Here is a 16992-nt window from a genome sequence, read left to right on the forward strand (position 1 = left end):
GCTCTCACTACCTATTTATAAAGATTTGGTAAATGAGACTCCAGGAGTGAATATAAAATTAGTAGAAAGCTATTCTGTTCTACTGAACCCTCTCATAAAGAAGAAAGGCAGAACTTTATCAAGACTTTGCACACATTTATATTAAATGAGTATGAAGGAATAGTTGGTGATTTAAATGCTCTGAGTGTTGATAGGCATTTTAAATAGAAAATAACAATTGTCCTTTGAGCCATTTAATAGAATTCAGCAGAAACTATGGATATAATCAAGTGGCAAACAAGTAAACCGGGAAAGCAAACATCTTGGATGTAGTCTGCATGACGATCATATTGATCTTGAATGTTGTGATTTATTTCATAAATTAAATGGTTCTGATCATTTGTGCATTTCTTGGAAGATCAAGTTAAAGAGATTAAAAGGTTATTTGTATTTCAGAGAAAATAGGAACTTGAATATATGCAGATTAAAGATTAATTAAAATCTTGGGACTAGGAAAATAATTTGAAGCACAAATCATCAAACTAATGCATAATATTAGATGGGTGGGGGAGTGGTTGAAAGGCAGAAATTTTAGGGTTAGAATAAAGGGTGCCTTTTGGCAGCCACAGTGGTGCAGCAGTTAATGTTGCTGCCTCACAGCAAGAGGTTCTCTGGTTCAATCCTCGGCAGGGGTGCCTTCTGTGTGGAGTCTGCATGTCCTCCCTGTGGTCGCGTGGGTTTCCTTCGGGTGCTCCAGTTTCCTCCCATATCCCAAAGACATGCTGTAGGTGGATTGGACACTCTAAATTGGCCCTAGGTGTGAGTGTGTGTGTGTGTGTGTGTGTGTATGTGCCTTCTGTGGAAGGTTGGGCACCGGGCTGGCAACTCGACACTGCAAAACTCCACTGCCAATCATGAGCGGATAGGTGATCCGCTGTGGCGACCCCTAACTGGGAAAAGCTGAAAGAAGAAGAAGAATAAAGGGTGCCTTTTATTTCTTTTTTTTTTCTTATAAGAAAAATTTTATTAGTTTAATGCAGTTACAATATATGCACAGAAATGAAGAAATTCAGTATCACATATATACAATGATAGGAATACATTGAATCATCAAGATAATCTTATACAGTTAACATATTAAGAATCTTGTTATTTCAATAGCAACATTTCAAGGTTATCCCAATCACTAAAGGTCTTAGTATGATTTATAGATCTTATTCTGATCAATTTTTTTTCAGTTTTACAAGGTATTGCTGTGAAATTTAAAAATTCTTTGAACATAGGAGCTGAATTCGATTTCTAATTTTTTGTAATAACTTTTCTAGCAACTGCATAGAGAGCTCAAAACAGTTTTTGTTGTTTGGCTTTTACAGATACAGAAAGTTGAACACTCATTAGTGTTATTGATCTAGCTAAAGAAAACTTATCAGACAATAACCCCTTAAAAGCATTTTTATCCCTTTTAATATATATTTATTTTTTTACAATCCATAAACATGTGGGTCCAATCAGCTTTTACATCTTTATTACATCTCCAACAAACTGAAGAGGTCATTTTACTAAAATTTTATAGAGAGTAACAAACATTCTATGTATATACTTGGATCTGCTTTGATTCACTGAAAACCCATTTCACTGAATTTCAAAACACTCACACCTAATCACCAAAAGCTCAAATCACTGAAAACTCATTTCACTGAATGTAAGCACTGTTGGGCAAATAAAATGTATATGCCCTTTTCCCCACTATACTGCAATCCTGGAGTTCGTATATATACTTAGGGGGGGTGTGGGGGCATAGCCACCACCTACTTTTGGTTTTATATTGTTAGCTTTCAGTAAAATGAGATTCATAAATCAAAAAGCTAAGTATGTGGGGGGCTACGGCCCTCACACCACCCAATGTGGAGGGCTGTGCCCCCACACCCCCTCTAACTATATATACTAACTCCAGGATCAAACTACACTGGGGAAAAGGGCATATACATTTCATTTGCCCAGCAGTACTTACATTTACACGATTTACATTATTTACAGTATTTACAATGTTTATGATCTTACTAACACATTTCTCTATATTACATATCTATGTATGTCTGCAAACTTTGTTTTATAATTTAAGCCTTTTTATGAATACACAATTAATTCTTCATGAGCCCTACTATTGCTTCCCCAATCAGAATGTAGTATTTTTTTAATATTTCTGCAAAGTCCCATGTTGTTTTATACATTATCTTTTAACCCTTTGATTCCAAATAATATTAAACATTTTCTATCCATTTTGTCAAAATATTTTTTGTTTTTATGTTTTTAAAAAACATATTCATTCATATCCATGCTTATATCATCTGCTACCTTTATACCATCCAGTTTTTTTCCAAATGTTTTTATAACTTTACAATTCTTTTACATTTCAAAAAAAAATGTTTTGCAGTTTCATCTTCACCACACTTATTACATACTCTTTCATTTCTTTTTATAAGGCATATTAGCTTTTACTAGCAATTTCTTTATAGCAAATCTCCACAAAAAAATCTTGAATTTTAACAATATTTTTACATCTCCCATTTCTACATTTCATGGCTTTAAGTTTGCTTTTTTTCTTATTCTTTCCATGGATATACATAAAAAATGTATCTACTACATTTTATACCATGTTTTTTCCAACGTTTTCAAAGTCTTCCATACTTATTTTCCACTTTATGATTTTTTTCCCTTGATAAATCTTTATCTCCTCATTTTTCCACTCTTTTTTGTACATTTTCACTGTATCCAGTTCTTTATTATATTTACAGTTTAATAAATTAGTTATTAAACTCTTATTATCCCTTATCCATTGGAACACTTTATACATATTTAATGTGTTGCATATACAATAGGGTTAATTAAGCCCACACCTCTTTCTTATTTTCATACATACAAACTTCCTCTCTTTATAGGATTCAGTCTGGATCCCCATATAAAAGAAAATATAATATATGTTTCTCATATAGTGCTGGTTTATTAAATACTCCAACTAAATATGCTAATTTTCCAAGAACCACTGAATTCAACAAATAAACTTTTTTCTTAAATGACAACCTAAATATCTTTCCAAAAATCACACATATATTTGATATTTCTTATAACATTCTTCCATTGCAAATCTAAAGTCTCCTACCTACCTAATCTAATCCATAATAGTTCTGTTTCTTACATATTAAAATCAGTTTATGTTATATTTACCTTGCATCCAAACCTTTGCTTTTCTCTTTGTTCAAACTCATACCTATTATTTGTAAACCATTATTTAAGTGCAATATTACCTCATCCATCCCAGTTATCTGTCTAGATATTAATGTCATCAGCATAAGAGAAAATGATAGGGATCTCAATTCCTTTTCTAGTTAAATATCTTACATATTTCATATCTTGATTAATCTAACTTGTTACTGCATTTATTATTAAAGCAAATATTATACCACTAAAAGGGCATCGTTGTCTAAATCCTCTCTTAATGCTTATTTCTTCACTAAACAATCCATTAATCAATATTTTTACTTTATTATATTTATAAGAAGTAATGCACACATTCTTTATTTTTATACATATTATAAGAATGAAATATATCCCATAGAATTCCATGTTGCATAGATTCAGAAGCTTTTCATAAATTACCTATTATAATTAACAGTGTATCGTGTTTATTTAATATTTTGGCGACTAATTCTTTTACCACCATTAATAGTTCTTTGCATCCTCTAATATTTAAAGTATCCTTTGTGATGTGTAAAAGTTTATCTTTCACATTTTTTGGAGGATCTTCATAAAGATTTTATAATCCATATTATTTAATACTATAGGCCTCCAATTCTGACTATCATTTCTATCACCCTTTTTCTATTTATATTTAAATACGCCACTACATAGTTCTTTATAAATAAAACCCATACCCAGCCATTCATTTAACACTTCAGTAAAGCAATTCTTTTGTACTGTTGTCAAATTCTTGTCCATATTATATTCTATCCCATCTGGTCCTGCTGCTGTTACTAAATTTTCTTTTCTTAATATTCTGTCCAGTTTTCTGCTGTTATTCACTTTTCCAAATCCCTGTTATCTTTATCTGCTAATACTTTCAGCTACCATATCATCTTTGGTTCTATCTTCTTATCTGTAAACATTTCTTGAAAATAATCCAGTACTATTTTTATCATACTTTTGATCTCCCTAAATTAAACCTTTTTTGTCTTTCAGTTCCCTAACTACCCTGTCCTCTTTCATTATTTTACTAAAATACAGAACAACCTCCACATTTTCCCTGAAGAAAGTATCTCTATTAGAATAATACGGTTTTGAATTTTTCTTGATTTATACTATACATTTTCCTTTCATTAATAAAATAGTTATAATTATTTTCTTCTAGATTAATAAATGCTTTTTCACTTATCATACTATACTTTTTAACTTCTTTCCTCTTATTCCTTTGACAAATTATAGAACATTATTTTGTATTTATTATTAAAAGAAACGCACCATTCTGACCAATTTTTATAGAATTATCTCCTATTGATTTGATCTTCCAATAATTCTAAGCATTTTTTCCATTTCCTTCCCATTCTTTCTTGTTTAATCTTTTTAAACATTTGCCTATTTAACAACACCTTCTTTGTCTTTTATCTCTATCCAAATAACTCTGTAATATTAAAAAATAGTTTCTATGATACCACCTTCCATTATCTGTAATCCTTCAGATGTCAGAAACTAATATATCCCTGTTTTAAAAAGTCCCCTACTCTATGTTCAATCAATGTTATTCCAAATGCACAATTTACTACATCTCATAAGTAACATAACTTTCTTAATGTTACCACCTTTTTCTTATTTTTTTTTAAATCACAATTAAAGTCTCCTGCCATGATAATTTCCATATTTACAGCCACATAATTTAGAATTTGATTAAACATATTTCCCTTTCTTTGTCAGTAAAATTAGCATACACTGCTATTAATCTGTAAGTACACCCTTTCTTTCCACTTATATCTGTAATGGTTATCCTTCCCATTATTACTAATGTTATGTCCAGAATTTTAACTGTCTTCATTGTTAGAATACTTATCCCTGAACAAGTATCTTGATCTAGATTCCAAACTATGTAATTTCCCCATATAATATATGTTTGCAGCCTATCTTCTTTCATTATTAATCTTATATCTTCCAATATTATTATATCCATATTCACCTTTGTACACCATTCTATAATAGTTGACCTTCAGCTACACTTTTTAAAGTATTTACATTTATCACTAATAATCAACAATTATCCCTTTTCTTTTTCCAAAGTGTACTGTAGGATAAATATAATTAACCCTTCATCATTTTCATTTCTTTTTAGTTTTTCATGTTTAGTCCTATATTTTTTTACTTGTACCCTTTTACCAATATAATTCTTTTCTTATTTAAGAATTTTCCAAATGGCATCTTCTTCATCAATAATTTTGCCCCCTTCTTGTATAATTATCTCCTCTTCTTTTTGTAATTCATTTATATCCATTTTTTTATAGTTAACATTATCCATAACCTTCACTTCTCCTTGCTTCTGTCCCAGTTGTTCTTGGTATATTATTTCAACTTTTTCATATGTATGTATATGCCTGTTCCCCTTGCTCTACATATTTACCTATTCTTATCCTTCCCCTCTTTACTGTCCATCCTCATATGTCCACCCTTGTTACATTTATAACATTTCAATTCACATTTTTTGCACCATGTCCTTTTTTCACCATATAAGTAACATTTTCTCTTAACACAATTCATAATCATATGATCTATCTTTCCACAGAAAAAAATGTAACAGTTTTTTTGGTTGGCCCAATACTTCACAACCCCTTTTTGCCATACAACATGTATAATACTAGGAATATGCACAATTTTATCATTTTCCATTTTCAGTATAACATTGGATCCCATCCCCAGTTCATAAACCTCTGTTATCATAAACCTTAGAAAGTCCATTACTTCTTTACATATATTACTCAAATGTCTTTTTAAAATTTCTTTTTCAGCTTCAGTTCTAAATTGTATAGGTTCATAGGTTCATAGGTAGGTACTAGGCTATCGGCCCTAGGGCCCATACAAGCCTAGCCAAAAAATGTACCCTGGCTTTCGCCACCCAAGAAAATTATTTTCCTGTGCCCCTGTCAAGCAGAGCCACAGAAGTGATCCCCAGGGTGACTTTCCCATTTCCCATCCAATCATCAAGATTTTTCTTGAAGAGTGCTAATGAGGAGCTCTGTTTGACATAAATAGGTAGTCTGTTCCAGAGTATGGGAAGTCTCTGGGACAGGAATCTATCCCTCCAGCATGTTCTGTTTATTGTGGTGACAAGGTTTAGGTCACTAGAGCATGTAGCTCGGAGGGATTGGGATTTCTTTAAGTGGAGCATGTCCAACAGCTCTGGGTTTGACATAGCTTTGTATGTTAGGCAGAGATCACCCCTGAGTAGGCAATATGTGATGGAGTAAAGCTGTAGTTTTTTGAGACGGTCTGCATAGGGCATCTGTTTGAGGCCAGTAATCCTCTTTGTGAGGTATTTCTGTGGTCTTTCCAGTTGTTGTAAATGTCTTGTGAAGTACATACCAAAAGGGGCATTGTACTCTATAATGGGTCTAATGAGTGATGAGTAGAGGGGAACAATGACCTCTTTTTTTCTGGATGAGAATCCTTTTGTGATGAGATGAGCCACGTAGAAGGATTTCCTGACCACTGTGGCAATGTGATTATCAAAGGAGAGACTACTGTCCACCTGTGTCCCAAGGTCTCTTATCACATTTTTGGCATTAAGTAGACTACCAGCTATGTGGTAGTTCATGGGTACAGAGTTTTTACCAAAGGGGATGACAATACACTTTTAGGCATTGAGCTTCAGGCCCCGGCTTTGACACCAGGTATCTGTCTCAGTGAGGCCATTTTGTAGTTTGTCCACATCGTAAGGAGTTTCGATTATGGCTCCTAGTTTGCAGTCATCTGCAAACTTTGTTAGCCAAAGACCTTCTTTGTTGGCCTGCACTTCAGAGAAGTAGATACCAAATAGGAGAGGACCTAGGACTGAACCCTGTGGTACTCCACTTGTCACTGGTCTGATGTTGGATTTGGAATCCGCTACTTTCACAATGTGGGTTTTGTCCGTGAGCCAGTTGGCAACCCATCTTGTGACATAGGGATTTATACCTAGTTTAGTGAGCTTATCTATAATTCCAGAGTGGGGGGTGGTGTCGAAAGCCTTGGCAAGATCTAGATAAGCTGTGTGAACCATTTTACCCTCATCTATGGCTTTGGTGACTGCTTCAAAGAAGTCAGTCAGGTTTAGGAGACATGATCTGCCTTTTACAAATCCAAACTGGGTAGGGTCCAGAGTTTGGAGATTACCAATGTCTTTGTTTATGAGTTCCACGATGATATGGTCCATGGCCTTGGAGACCAGGCTCATCAGGCTAATGGGGCGGTAGTTCCCGGGGTCCATCGTGGCCCCCCCCTTTGTGGAGTGGGATAACTGTCATGGTGCGCCATTCAGTGGGTACAGAATGCTTGAGGTGAGGCTATGATTGAACATGGTACTTAGGTAGGTTGCCAGTTCATTCTGTAGTTCATGTAGAACACAGCCTGGGATATTGCCAGGTCCCATGGATGCTGTATTCTTGGCTTTGGAGAGTCTGTTTTTAACCTGTGCAGCCGTGATTATAGGAACTTTGCGTTCTTCCGGTATAGAGATGGGCCCTCTAGGGGGTGAGAGGGGGGTAAAGTTAGCACTGAACCCATCTGCTAGGATGTTGGCAATATCAGTTGGTTCTGTATATTTAGTGTCATTGTGCTGTAACTCAGAGCAGATCTGAGTGTTCCCATTGAGATCCTTGACATAGCTATATAATGCTTTGTGGTTGTCTTTAGAGTCAGTGGCAATTTTGTTTTCGTAACTAGCTTTGGAGGATTTTATGAGGGGATCTCAGCTTCTTACTGAGGTTGACCAGGGAGTTCCTCCAGTCATGGGATTTTACTCCTTTTTGCAACAGTTTCTTTCTTCTGTTGTAGAGTTGTAGAGTATGTTTGTTTTTTCTTCATTTCTTGGAGATTATATAATTCATATAGATTCTAAGGAGTACAGTCTTTCTTTTTTTCATATCCCTCCCAAATCTTTCCATTGCATGTCCATTTTCAAAGATGATATCACAAACATTCTCTTTACTTATATGCATAAAAGCTCTTCCCTCAGTAGGTTTGTTTCCTAATGGAGAAATTGTAATGTCCCACACCTCATACCTTTCCAGTTCCTTTTCTTCTTTACTAAAAATCCTTACAGTATAATTCTACCTCTGTTTCACTTCAAGCACCTTTGCTTCCCCTTTTCTTCCCTTCTCTCATACTATATCTGCATATGATTTATTTTTCTCCACAGCCTCCTTACTTAACAGTTCTGCATCCTCTTTTTGAATTGTATTCATTATATCTCTCTAAGAAATGTCCTTGCCACTTTCAGGCTCACTTTCTACCAGTAAGTCCTGCAAAATATCATCCTGCAACCCTTCCAACTTGAGGGTTGTAACAACCACTTCATTTCCAACCATGGTATTCTCTTTGCACACTTCCTGCTGGAACCTATACTCCAAATCTTGTGAAGGACCGACTGCCTTCACTTCTCTTTCTGCTCCCCTCTTTAACTTCCTGAAATTCAGCATTCTTTCCCCATAAGAAGGTTTCTATAAAACTTCTCCACACTCCTTCTCAATCAATTGAGACTTCACTTCACCACTGCATATCTTCTGCTCCTCGTGAGGACCTTTCTGCACATCCACCAACAAATTGGCATTCTTATCCTCCTCCTCCTGTACTCCAGAATTCTCCATGTAACTGTTAAAAACAGCTTCCATGCCATAACAATAAGCTCCCTGGTTCTCTGAGCTGCCTATACACCCAGAATGGAAGCAGGAAGCGTCACAGTAACTATGGTCTCACTTACTAATAAATCGAGTAAAGGAAGTTCCCATATGATCCCTGGCCAAATTTCCTCTAGTGTTATAAATACCACCTCAAGACTTCCCTGAAAAGAGGCCATTGGCCAAGTGGAACTAACTTGTTCAACAAAAGATAGCTAGTTAGCTAGCTAGATAGATAAAATCTATTCTGTGCATTTCTTATGTTTTTTCCAGGGAACAGCCAAAGTCTCTGGATTATACAATTAATATGTATGCTAAATATGATATCTTATTATGACAAGTATACATAGTTGCATTTTTATTAGATTTTCATTTGAGAATAATTTCTATTGGGCTCTGTTTACTATGACAATAGGGTCTGTGAGATTTGATCATAGGCAAGATGAAATTTGAAACATATTTTTTAACATTGCCTATTCGCAACAAAATCTTGCAGCTTAATTATCATTTTTTTACATCTTTAGATATTTACTGAACAATTGTTTAGTGACTGAATTGTATTGCAGCAGAACTTTTCTGAATAAACCTATATTTTGTTAAATTTGGTTACATGTGTTACGTTTGTGAAGATTACTCTGCTTTCAAAATCCAGGCTGAATTACTAACTTATATACATAAGTTAATAAGTAAACAATCCTGTATACGTTAGTTTTAAATGTCAAGGCAGATAAACACACTGCCCTAACAAATCCCTAGACTAAATGATCCATCTGAGTAACATAAAAAGTTATGCAACAGTATATCTGTTATTATGGATGAACAATCCTTGCCATTATATCCACAAAATATTATGGCTTTTAGAAGGTCTACACTATACAATGTTATGCACTTTAGAGATTGTGTAAGCAAATGACACTGTTTTGGATTAAAGGGAAAATGAAAGAAAAAAAGAAGGTGGCACAGTAAGTAGCATTCATGCCATACAGCATTGAGCTGCCCATTCTGTTTAAAGGGCTGAAGCTACCTTCTGTAGAGTTTACATGCATGACCTTCTTGTGAACATGATAGACTTTGCCAAGCATTCTAGTTTCCTCCAGCATTCTACATGCCTACCTAGGCAGGGGTGAATGTGTGTGTGTGTGTGTGTGTGTGTGTGTGTCTGTGTATGTGTGTGTGTGTGTGTGTGTGTGTGTGTGTGTGTGTGTGTGTGTGTGTGTGGTCATCTGTTAAGAATGGACTGTTTTATATCCAAGTGGACCAAGACTGTAAGGCTGATTCTTGCCTTTAACCTTTTACTTGCTGACGCAGTCCATGATGGACAAAGCAAATACTGAAAAATGGATGAATGGAAAATTGTAGTATACAATGCATATGTTACTAGCTCAAAAGCTAGTTAACTTGTTATTGTTCATCCTCACATTTGTTTGCTGGCATTCCTGTGTCTTTATTTAGCTACTCATAAGGTAATGAAATGAAATGCAGCTATATGATTATGACACAAGTAACTGCTGGATGCTGTTTGAAGTTCTTGAAGAAGATAAAATGAATGAATGAGATAAAAAGTAAAGAAAAATGATGAGGCTTGGTATGTTTATAGTTCTGTAATGCTGTCATAGAGTACTAATAAAACATTCACATAAAAAACAAAGTACACTAAACCTAAAAGATTCTGCACAATATCATAAACTAGTTTTATGAAAAAAATGCAACATGCTGCTGGTGTTCCTAATAGTTAACAAACAATGAAATACATGCAAAGCAATAAACAGCTTTATCTCTGAAATGCCTTTCACCTTTACATCTGCCAGTTAATGTATGGTAATCAAAATATGCAGTAGTCAATGCCATTAATTGTCAAGTATGTTGGTATGTCTTTGCTTTGTTATGAGGGTGGATGTGGATGTATTCATCCACTTAGATTTGCCTAAGCCTTTTTAGTGTTTAAAGTGTTTTCTTCTTCTTCTCATTTTGCTTGTATTTTGTACGGGAGTGTAGTATCTGTTGCAAAAGGGAATCTCCTGAAAGAAATGTTTACAGGTGTGGTTTATTTTTGCCTTTCTTCTTTCCAGAGTCTGAGTAACCCAAGGGAAAGGGCATGGATTAAAGGAGTAATTAGCGCTTTTCAGTATTGTTTGTAACACTAAAGCAGAGAAAGGGAAGGAAAGAAACCTAGTAAAGATAGCTGATATGACCCATCTTACTAAAGCTCTATTTATTAATGAAAGATTAAGTACTTTTCTGACAGCTCCATAAAATTAATATATGGCTGATTATTGATGGCTGGTAAGTGACACCGAAACGTGAAATTATTTAAAGGTCAAAAGAGAAATGGCACTGGGATGGGAGTATAAATTATGGTCTAACAAAAGCTTTGCTACTTTACACTTAATCTTTACAAATGACACTTTGTAATCTCTCCTGCTGGGTTCACTGAACTCACATTAATCCAGCAGGCTTGAAAACAGCTCTGTATTTAATATTAATCAAGACCTAAAATGTTTATATTTTTGCTCTGGTTTCTGTTATTTTAACAAATGAGAACTATTATTTGATAGGCTTTTTGACATCTGTGAGGAAATAACTGCTCCACAGAAACAGCAGTACAATCCTTGAAATTCCTAAGTAAAATGATTGCTCAATGTTTTATCAAGGCAACATACATAGGTTCAAAGTAACTGCTATAATATCTTTATTTTAGATGCCAGAAGCTAGTAAATGAATAATAATTCGGAACTAACTCTTTCCATGTAAATAAATGCACTGTACTTTTTTTTCTGCCTAGGTACACATTTTGTTGGATTGCACTCCTGGCTATCTGGTAGCTGGGAATATCGAATGTAGGTAAACAGTGCTGCATAGCTATGCAGGTGTCTTAATGGAATAACAGGACCTTTCATTTATTCAAGACTTTGTCTTAAGAACCTGTGCAATGTCTGCTTGCCTGTTGTGTTATCACAGTACATTATGTAGCTGATCACATAATAGACAGTGCATATATCAAGCAATTAAAACAAAACCATTGTATAGACCATTAATAATAATTAGTCTCAAGGAAAACATCCCACACTCCCAAATTAAAAGCATATAAAGTCTTACATTCTGGTGTACATTGTGAGTCCTACTACAAGGGGAAAGTCTATTATTCAGCAGATTAATGCAAGTAATGTTTAAGAGCAAAGTGGGGGAGCAGGTAGAACATGTTTTTACTTCAGTGCAAGTTATCACTGTAAACTGACCTGCAGTGCAGATAATTGAATTCATGATAAGCTCATTATTCATGTATTTAGTTGTTTATTTTACATTTGTTTACTGGGAAAGTCCGACTGGACAAAAATGTCCTTTTTCAGAGGAGGCCTGGGGAGAAAAGCTCCACATTTATAAATAACAGTATGACACATTTACAGTGTACAGATACAAATGTTGATTCAATCTCAGATACAAGCACAAAATGAAAAATACATGTTATACATTTCATTAATAAAATCATATAGTCTAGGCATGAATAACAAGAATAGCAATACTGTGATTGAAGGCAAAGAAACAAGCAAGTTAAGTATACATATGCTTAGTAGGGTATACTATTCAAATACAAACGTAACTGGCTGTGTTCCTTTAGCTGTCTTAAGACATCTATATCCTAACCACAGTTTGTGCAAGACCAGGTCCAGGATTCAGATAGTTGTGATTTGAGAAGTTTTTTAAAGTTGAAAGTGTTAGTAGTTGTCCTGATATTTAATGGCAGGGAATTCCAAGTTTTGGTTAGGGAGTCTGAGTAAAGGCAAACTCCAGCTGCATTGCTAGGTTTGAATATACTTAAGAAGGATTTGTTAGTGGCATGCAAGATCCTGTTACTGGAATAGTGCATTAGTAGATTTTGAAGTACTGGTATTTTTCTGGCTGATTTAGTATTCGATGGGTAAAGGTGAGTTGATTATAAGCAAGTAGATTTGGTAGTTCAAGCCGAGATAGTTGTTTTAAAGCCAAACAATGATGGGATCTGAAGTTTGATTCTGTAGCAAACTTTGCGATTTTATTATAGCAAGTTTCAGTCTTTCTAAAAAATGAAAGTTTTACAAAAATAAGCTAAGATTTATGTTCATGCAGAAACACTTATGTGAATAGGTTTTGCCCTATAATTTAACTTTATCTCCTTCATAGTTTACAGCAGGAGTAGGTTTCTTGACTTAAATTAAGTTAGATCAGTACAGTTTGCTATGATCGTTCAATAAATGAATCGCTGAATTCAAATTAATTGAATCAGACTGTCATCTGGCTTCTCATTAAAATGTGAAGTGTTGTAGCATAAGGAAGTGTTTTTGCAAGAGGGAAAATATTTGCCCTCTGAAATTGTGCAACCTTTGCCTTGACACACACACACACACACACACACACACACACACACACACACACACACACACACACACGTGTGTGTGTGAGTGTGTGTCTGAGCTGTGAAGGAGCAGGAAGGGAGCTCATTCCCCTGGAAAGCAACATCAACTTCCTTTCCACAATTTTCTACATAGGACAGGGGATCTACCTGACAACACCGACAAACCACAACACCGACAACGAAATCAGACACACCACATAACCGAACGTTCACAAACACGAAACCTCACATGCCCAACACACCATAATACCGACACAATACCGACAATAAACAAACAAAACAAATCCCCTGTCCAAAAAGCACACACACAACACAAGCACACCAAAATCCTTACAAACGCACACTAAACCTCACATACACAACTATCTATGCCCTTAACCCAAACCCTAACCCTAAGGTCTTTCACTATCGCACACTTACCTAACCCGCGCCCTAACCCTAACTCACTTAAACCACCCCTAACCCAAAGACTATCACTATCGCACACTTACCTAACCCGCGCCCTAACCCTAACTCACTTAACCCACCCGTATCCCTAGACACTGTCAATATCGCACACTTACCTTACTCGCACCCTAACGTCCGTCACTACCGCATACTTACACAGCCTTTTCCCATGTTAGTCTTCTCAGCGTCGGGGTTTTCATCCATCGGTCTTCTCAGCATCGGGGTTTTCATCCGTCGGTCTTCTCAGCATCAGGGTTTTCATCCGTCAGTCTTCTCAATCTTCGATCTTCTGGTGTCGCGATCTACTTGTCGGCGTTCTCAGCTGTCGACATTGTCAAGTGCTCCCAGGACAGGATGTCTTATCAACTGTTACCATCTCTCTCATTTCAGTTCAGTGCCACTCGATTGACAGTCATGGACAGCTGTTGCAGGTCTTCTCTCACACAATCCATCCATCTGTTTGCTGGATGCCCTCATTTTCATTTGCTTTCTTCCTGTCTGTGTCACAAATTTTCTTCATCAGATTCTATTCTTCTTTTCTGAACCTGTTCCCAAACACAATAATTTGTTCTCTTTGACTTTCTCCCTTTAGCTTTCTCAACTGCTCTGCCTTTACTGCCCAGGATTCTGTAGCATACAGTAGTACTGGTCGCACTACTGTTTTGTACAGCATACTTTTCTGCTTCTTTGGCATTCTTCTCTCATACACTACCCCTGACACTCTGTACCAGTTAACTGATTCTAACTTTGACCTCCTCATTCAGACTTCCCTGCTCCTCATCCCCCAAAATGTGTACCCTCTCAGATACCTGAAGCTGTTAACCTATTCTACTATTTTCCCATCTGTTTCACTTTTTATCTTGTTCTAATATTCCCCATTTGCTGCCAAGACAACTGTAGTGTCTACGCAGTTTCATTGCACATGCCTTCAGTTTTGCATTCCATTCCTTTATCATCTGTTGAAGATCTTGTTCAGTGTCTTCTTGAAATGGCATATCATCTGCATACAATAGCTTTGTTGGTCTGTCCTCAAAATGCCTGTTTGCTAATGTAGTCTATCAGTAGTGTGAACAACAGTTGGCTCAGAGCTGAACCCTGATGCACCCCCACCCCCACATGCAATCCCTGTGTGAGTCTAAGCACTGTTTGTACTTGTGCAGTTGGTTCCTTTTACACAGGTCTATAAATTCATAGGTGGGGGCTTTATAAGTCTAGACAAGCATCCTAATTGTATCCTGCAAGTTTAGGTGCCTTAGAGGTTATTTTATGGGGTATATATTAGATAGGGCAAGATTTTCAGACTGCCTCTGGCCTTAAGAGGCATAGATGCTAGACCTATGTCTCTAACAGACAGAGGCACATTGTAAATCTTGCTCTAGCCTACACTAATTCTACCAATGTTTCTAGTATTTTAAACCATTGCAGGGTGGCCTTAATCAGCATTCTTGGGACATTGTCATATGTTTTCTCCCACATTTATACCCAGTTCATAAGTGAATACTAGGTTAACTGCCTTGAATGGCCATTTTAAGTCTAGCCAATAACTAGAGATCAGAATCAAACATTGTACATTATGTCTGTGATGAAAATACCTTAACCATTATGCCAACCCTCAATAATAAGTTGGACTGTTTTCTTATCTTTAGCTTTTACTCAACTATCTGTGTCACTACAAATATTGGGTCATTTATGCTCCACCCTGATCTGAATCTGAAGTGCTTATCTCCTAGTTATTTTACGACACTGCGCATTCATTTTTCAGTCATCTTTTTCCAGCAATTTTTCATGCAGTGTGACAGGAGTATTGCACCTCTATACTGCCCACAGTTGTGAATGTTGCCTTTATTCATGTACACTTGTACTAGAGTGCTTATTCTCTGGTTATCTGGGATATGCCTTTCTCGTCATACTGCTGTGAGCATATCTCTCCCTTAACTCATCCAACATCTTGATCACATCTTCTGTGACCTCATCTGAACCTGCTACTTTCTCTGACTTCATTTCCCATAGTGCTCTTCTTAATTATTCTAGATTAGGGTCTTGTTCCTTTTTCATTGTAGGTTGTGTCTGAAACAAGTTTATTTTTGTTTTCATTCAGAAGTTGCTGGAAGCACTCCTTTCATCTGCCTTTGATATCCTGTGAGCAGGTTGTTGTTGGCATCCCTTATGAATGATGTCTAATAATTATCTTCTTTATCTTGCTGTCTTGCCTTGTAACCTGAGTTTTTTGGTGTTATCTGCTGAGCCACTTTACAGAGGCAGAGTGCCTCTGATGTGGTCCTTCTTAGCCTGGTCTGCCTTTTTTATCTCCCACTTTTTCTTGCACTCCTTTTTTTGACAGATTCCTGGACTTCTGCATTCCACCACCAGCTTTCCTCATGCACCTTATTTCCACTCATGGCTCAGCTACATATCTGATCTATAGTCCCCACATGTGCTGTTCTGAGAAGGTGACATTCTTCTTCCATGCCACCTGTTTCCTACTCTTCCTGAGGTGCTGGAGCCTTTAGTATTTCCTTGAAGTATTTTGATTTTGCTTCTGTCAACTTCCTGGTCTTCAGCCTAGACTCTGTTGATCTTGGAGCATTAAGTGACCACTGGTTGAAGCTGATTGGGACCACCAGTGTATTATGCTGTGAGCTGATAGTTTCACTGGGGATGACTATGCAATCACTGTTTCTATCCAAATGTCCCTTCCGTACTAGTAGGAAGTTTACCTGGATGCAGGCAGTCATCATAACTTGTTCTGTCTGTCTTGTTATGAACATGTAAGCCACCATTGTCAACATTAACTAATGTTGTCATGCTTTAGCTAGTAATACCTGCAACTGCTGCCTGAATGCACTCTATCATGAGGAATAGGCTGAAGTTATGAATGCTACCCTGTCTTCACACTGAAGTCTGACTGCTATGAGTCTATTGCTAATTTTGAACCAAATCAAAGAATGCAAACTAATGAAGAACAGAAAATGGTAATAACTAGCTAAGCTGGCAGACTGGACGACAAATTCTGCAAATGTAACCAAAGCTTTATTAAAAGTAAGCGCTTTCGGTAGAGAGCAATCTCCCCACCTTCATCAGACAAAAACATATTAAAAAACCCGCTTCTTATATATTCATGACAGAATTCCAAATTGTTAACCTGATTAGTTCGTTGATTAATTAATTGAAAATTAACAGTGTTTAAAAGGTTTTTTTCTAAGGAATCTTTCTAAAAAGTAAATCAAAATGACAATCAACAAAGCAATCAAAAGGCACGCACAACAA

This window comes from Protopterus annectens, chromosome 2.part1 (genome assembly GCF_019279795.1).
Source record: "Protopterus annectens isolate FY-2018-M chromosome 2.part1, PAN1.0, whole genome shotgun sequence".
Lineage (NCBI taxonomy): Eukaryota > Metazoa > Chordata > Ceratodontiformes > Protopteridae > Protopterus > Protopterus annectens.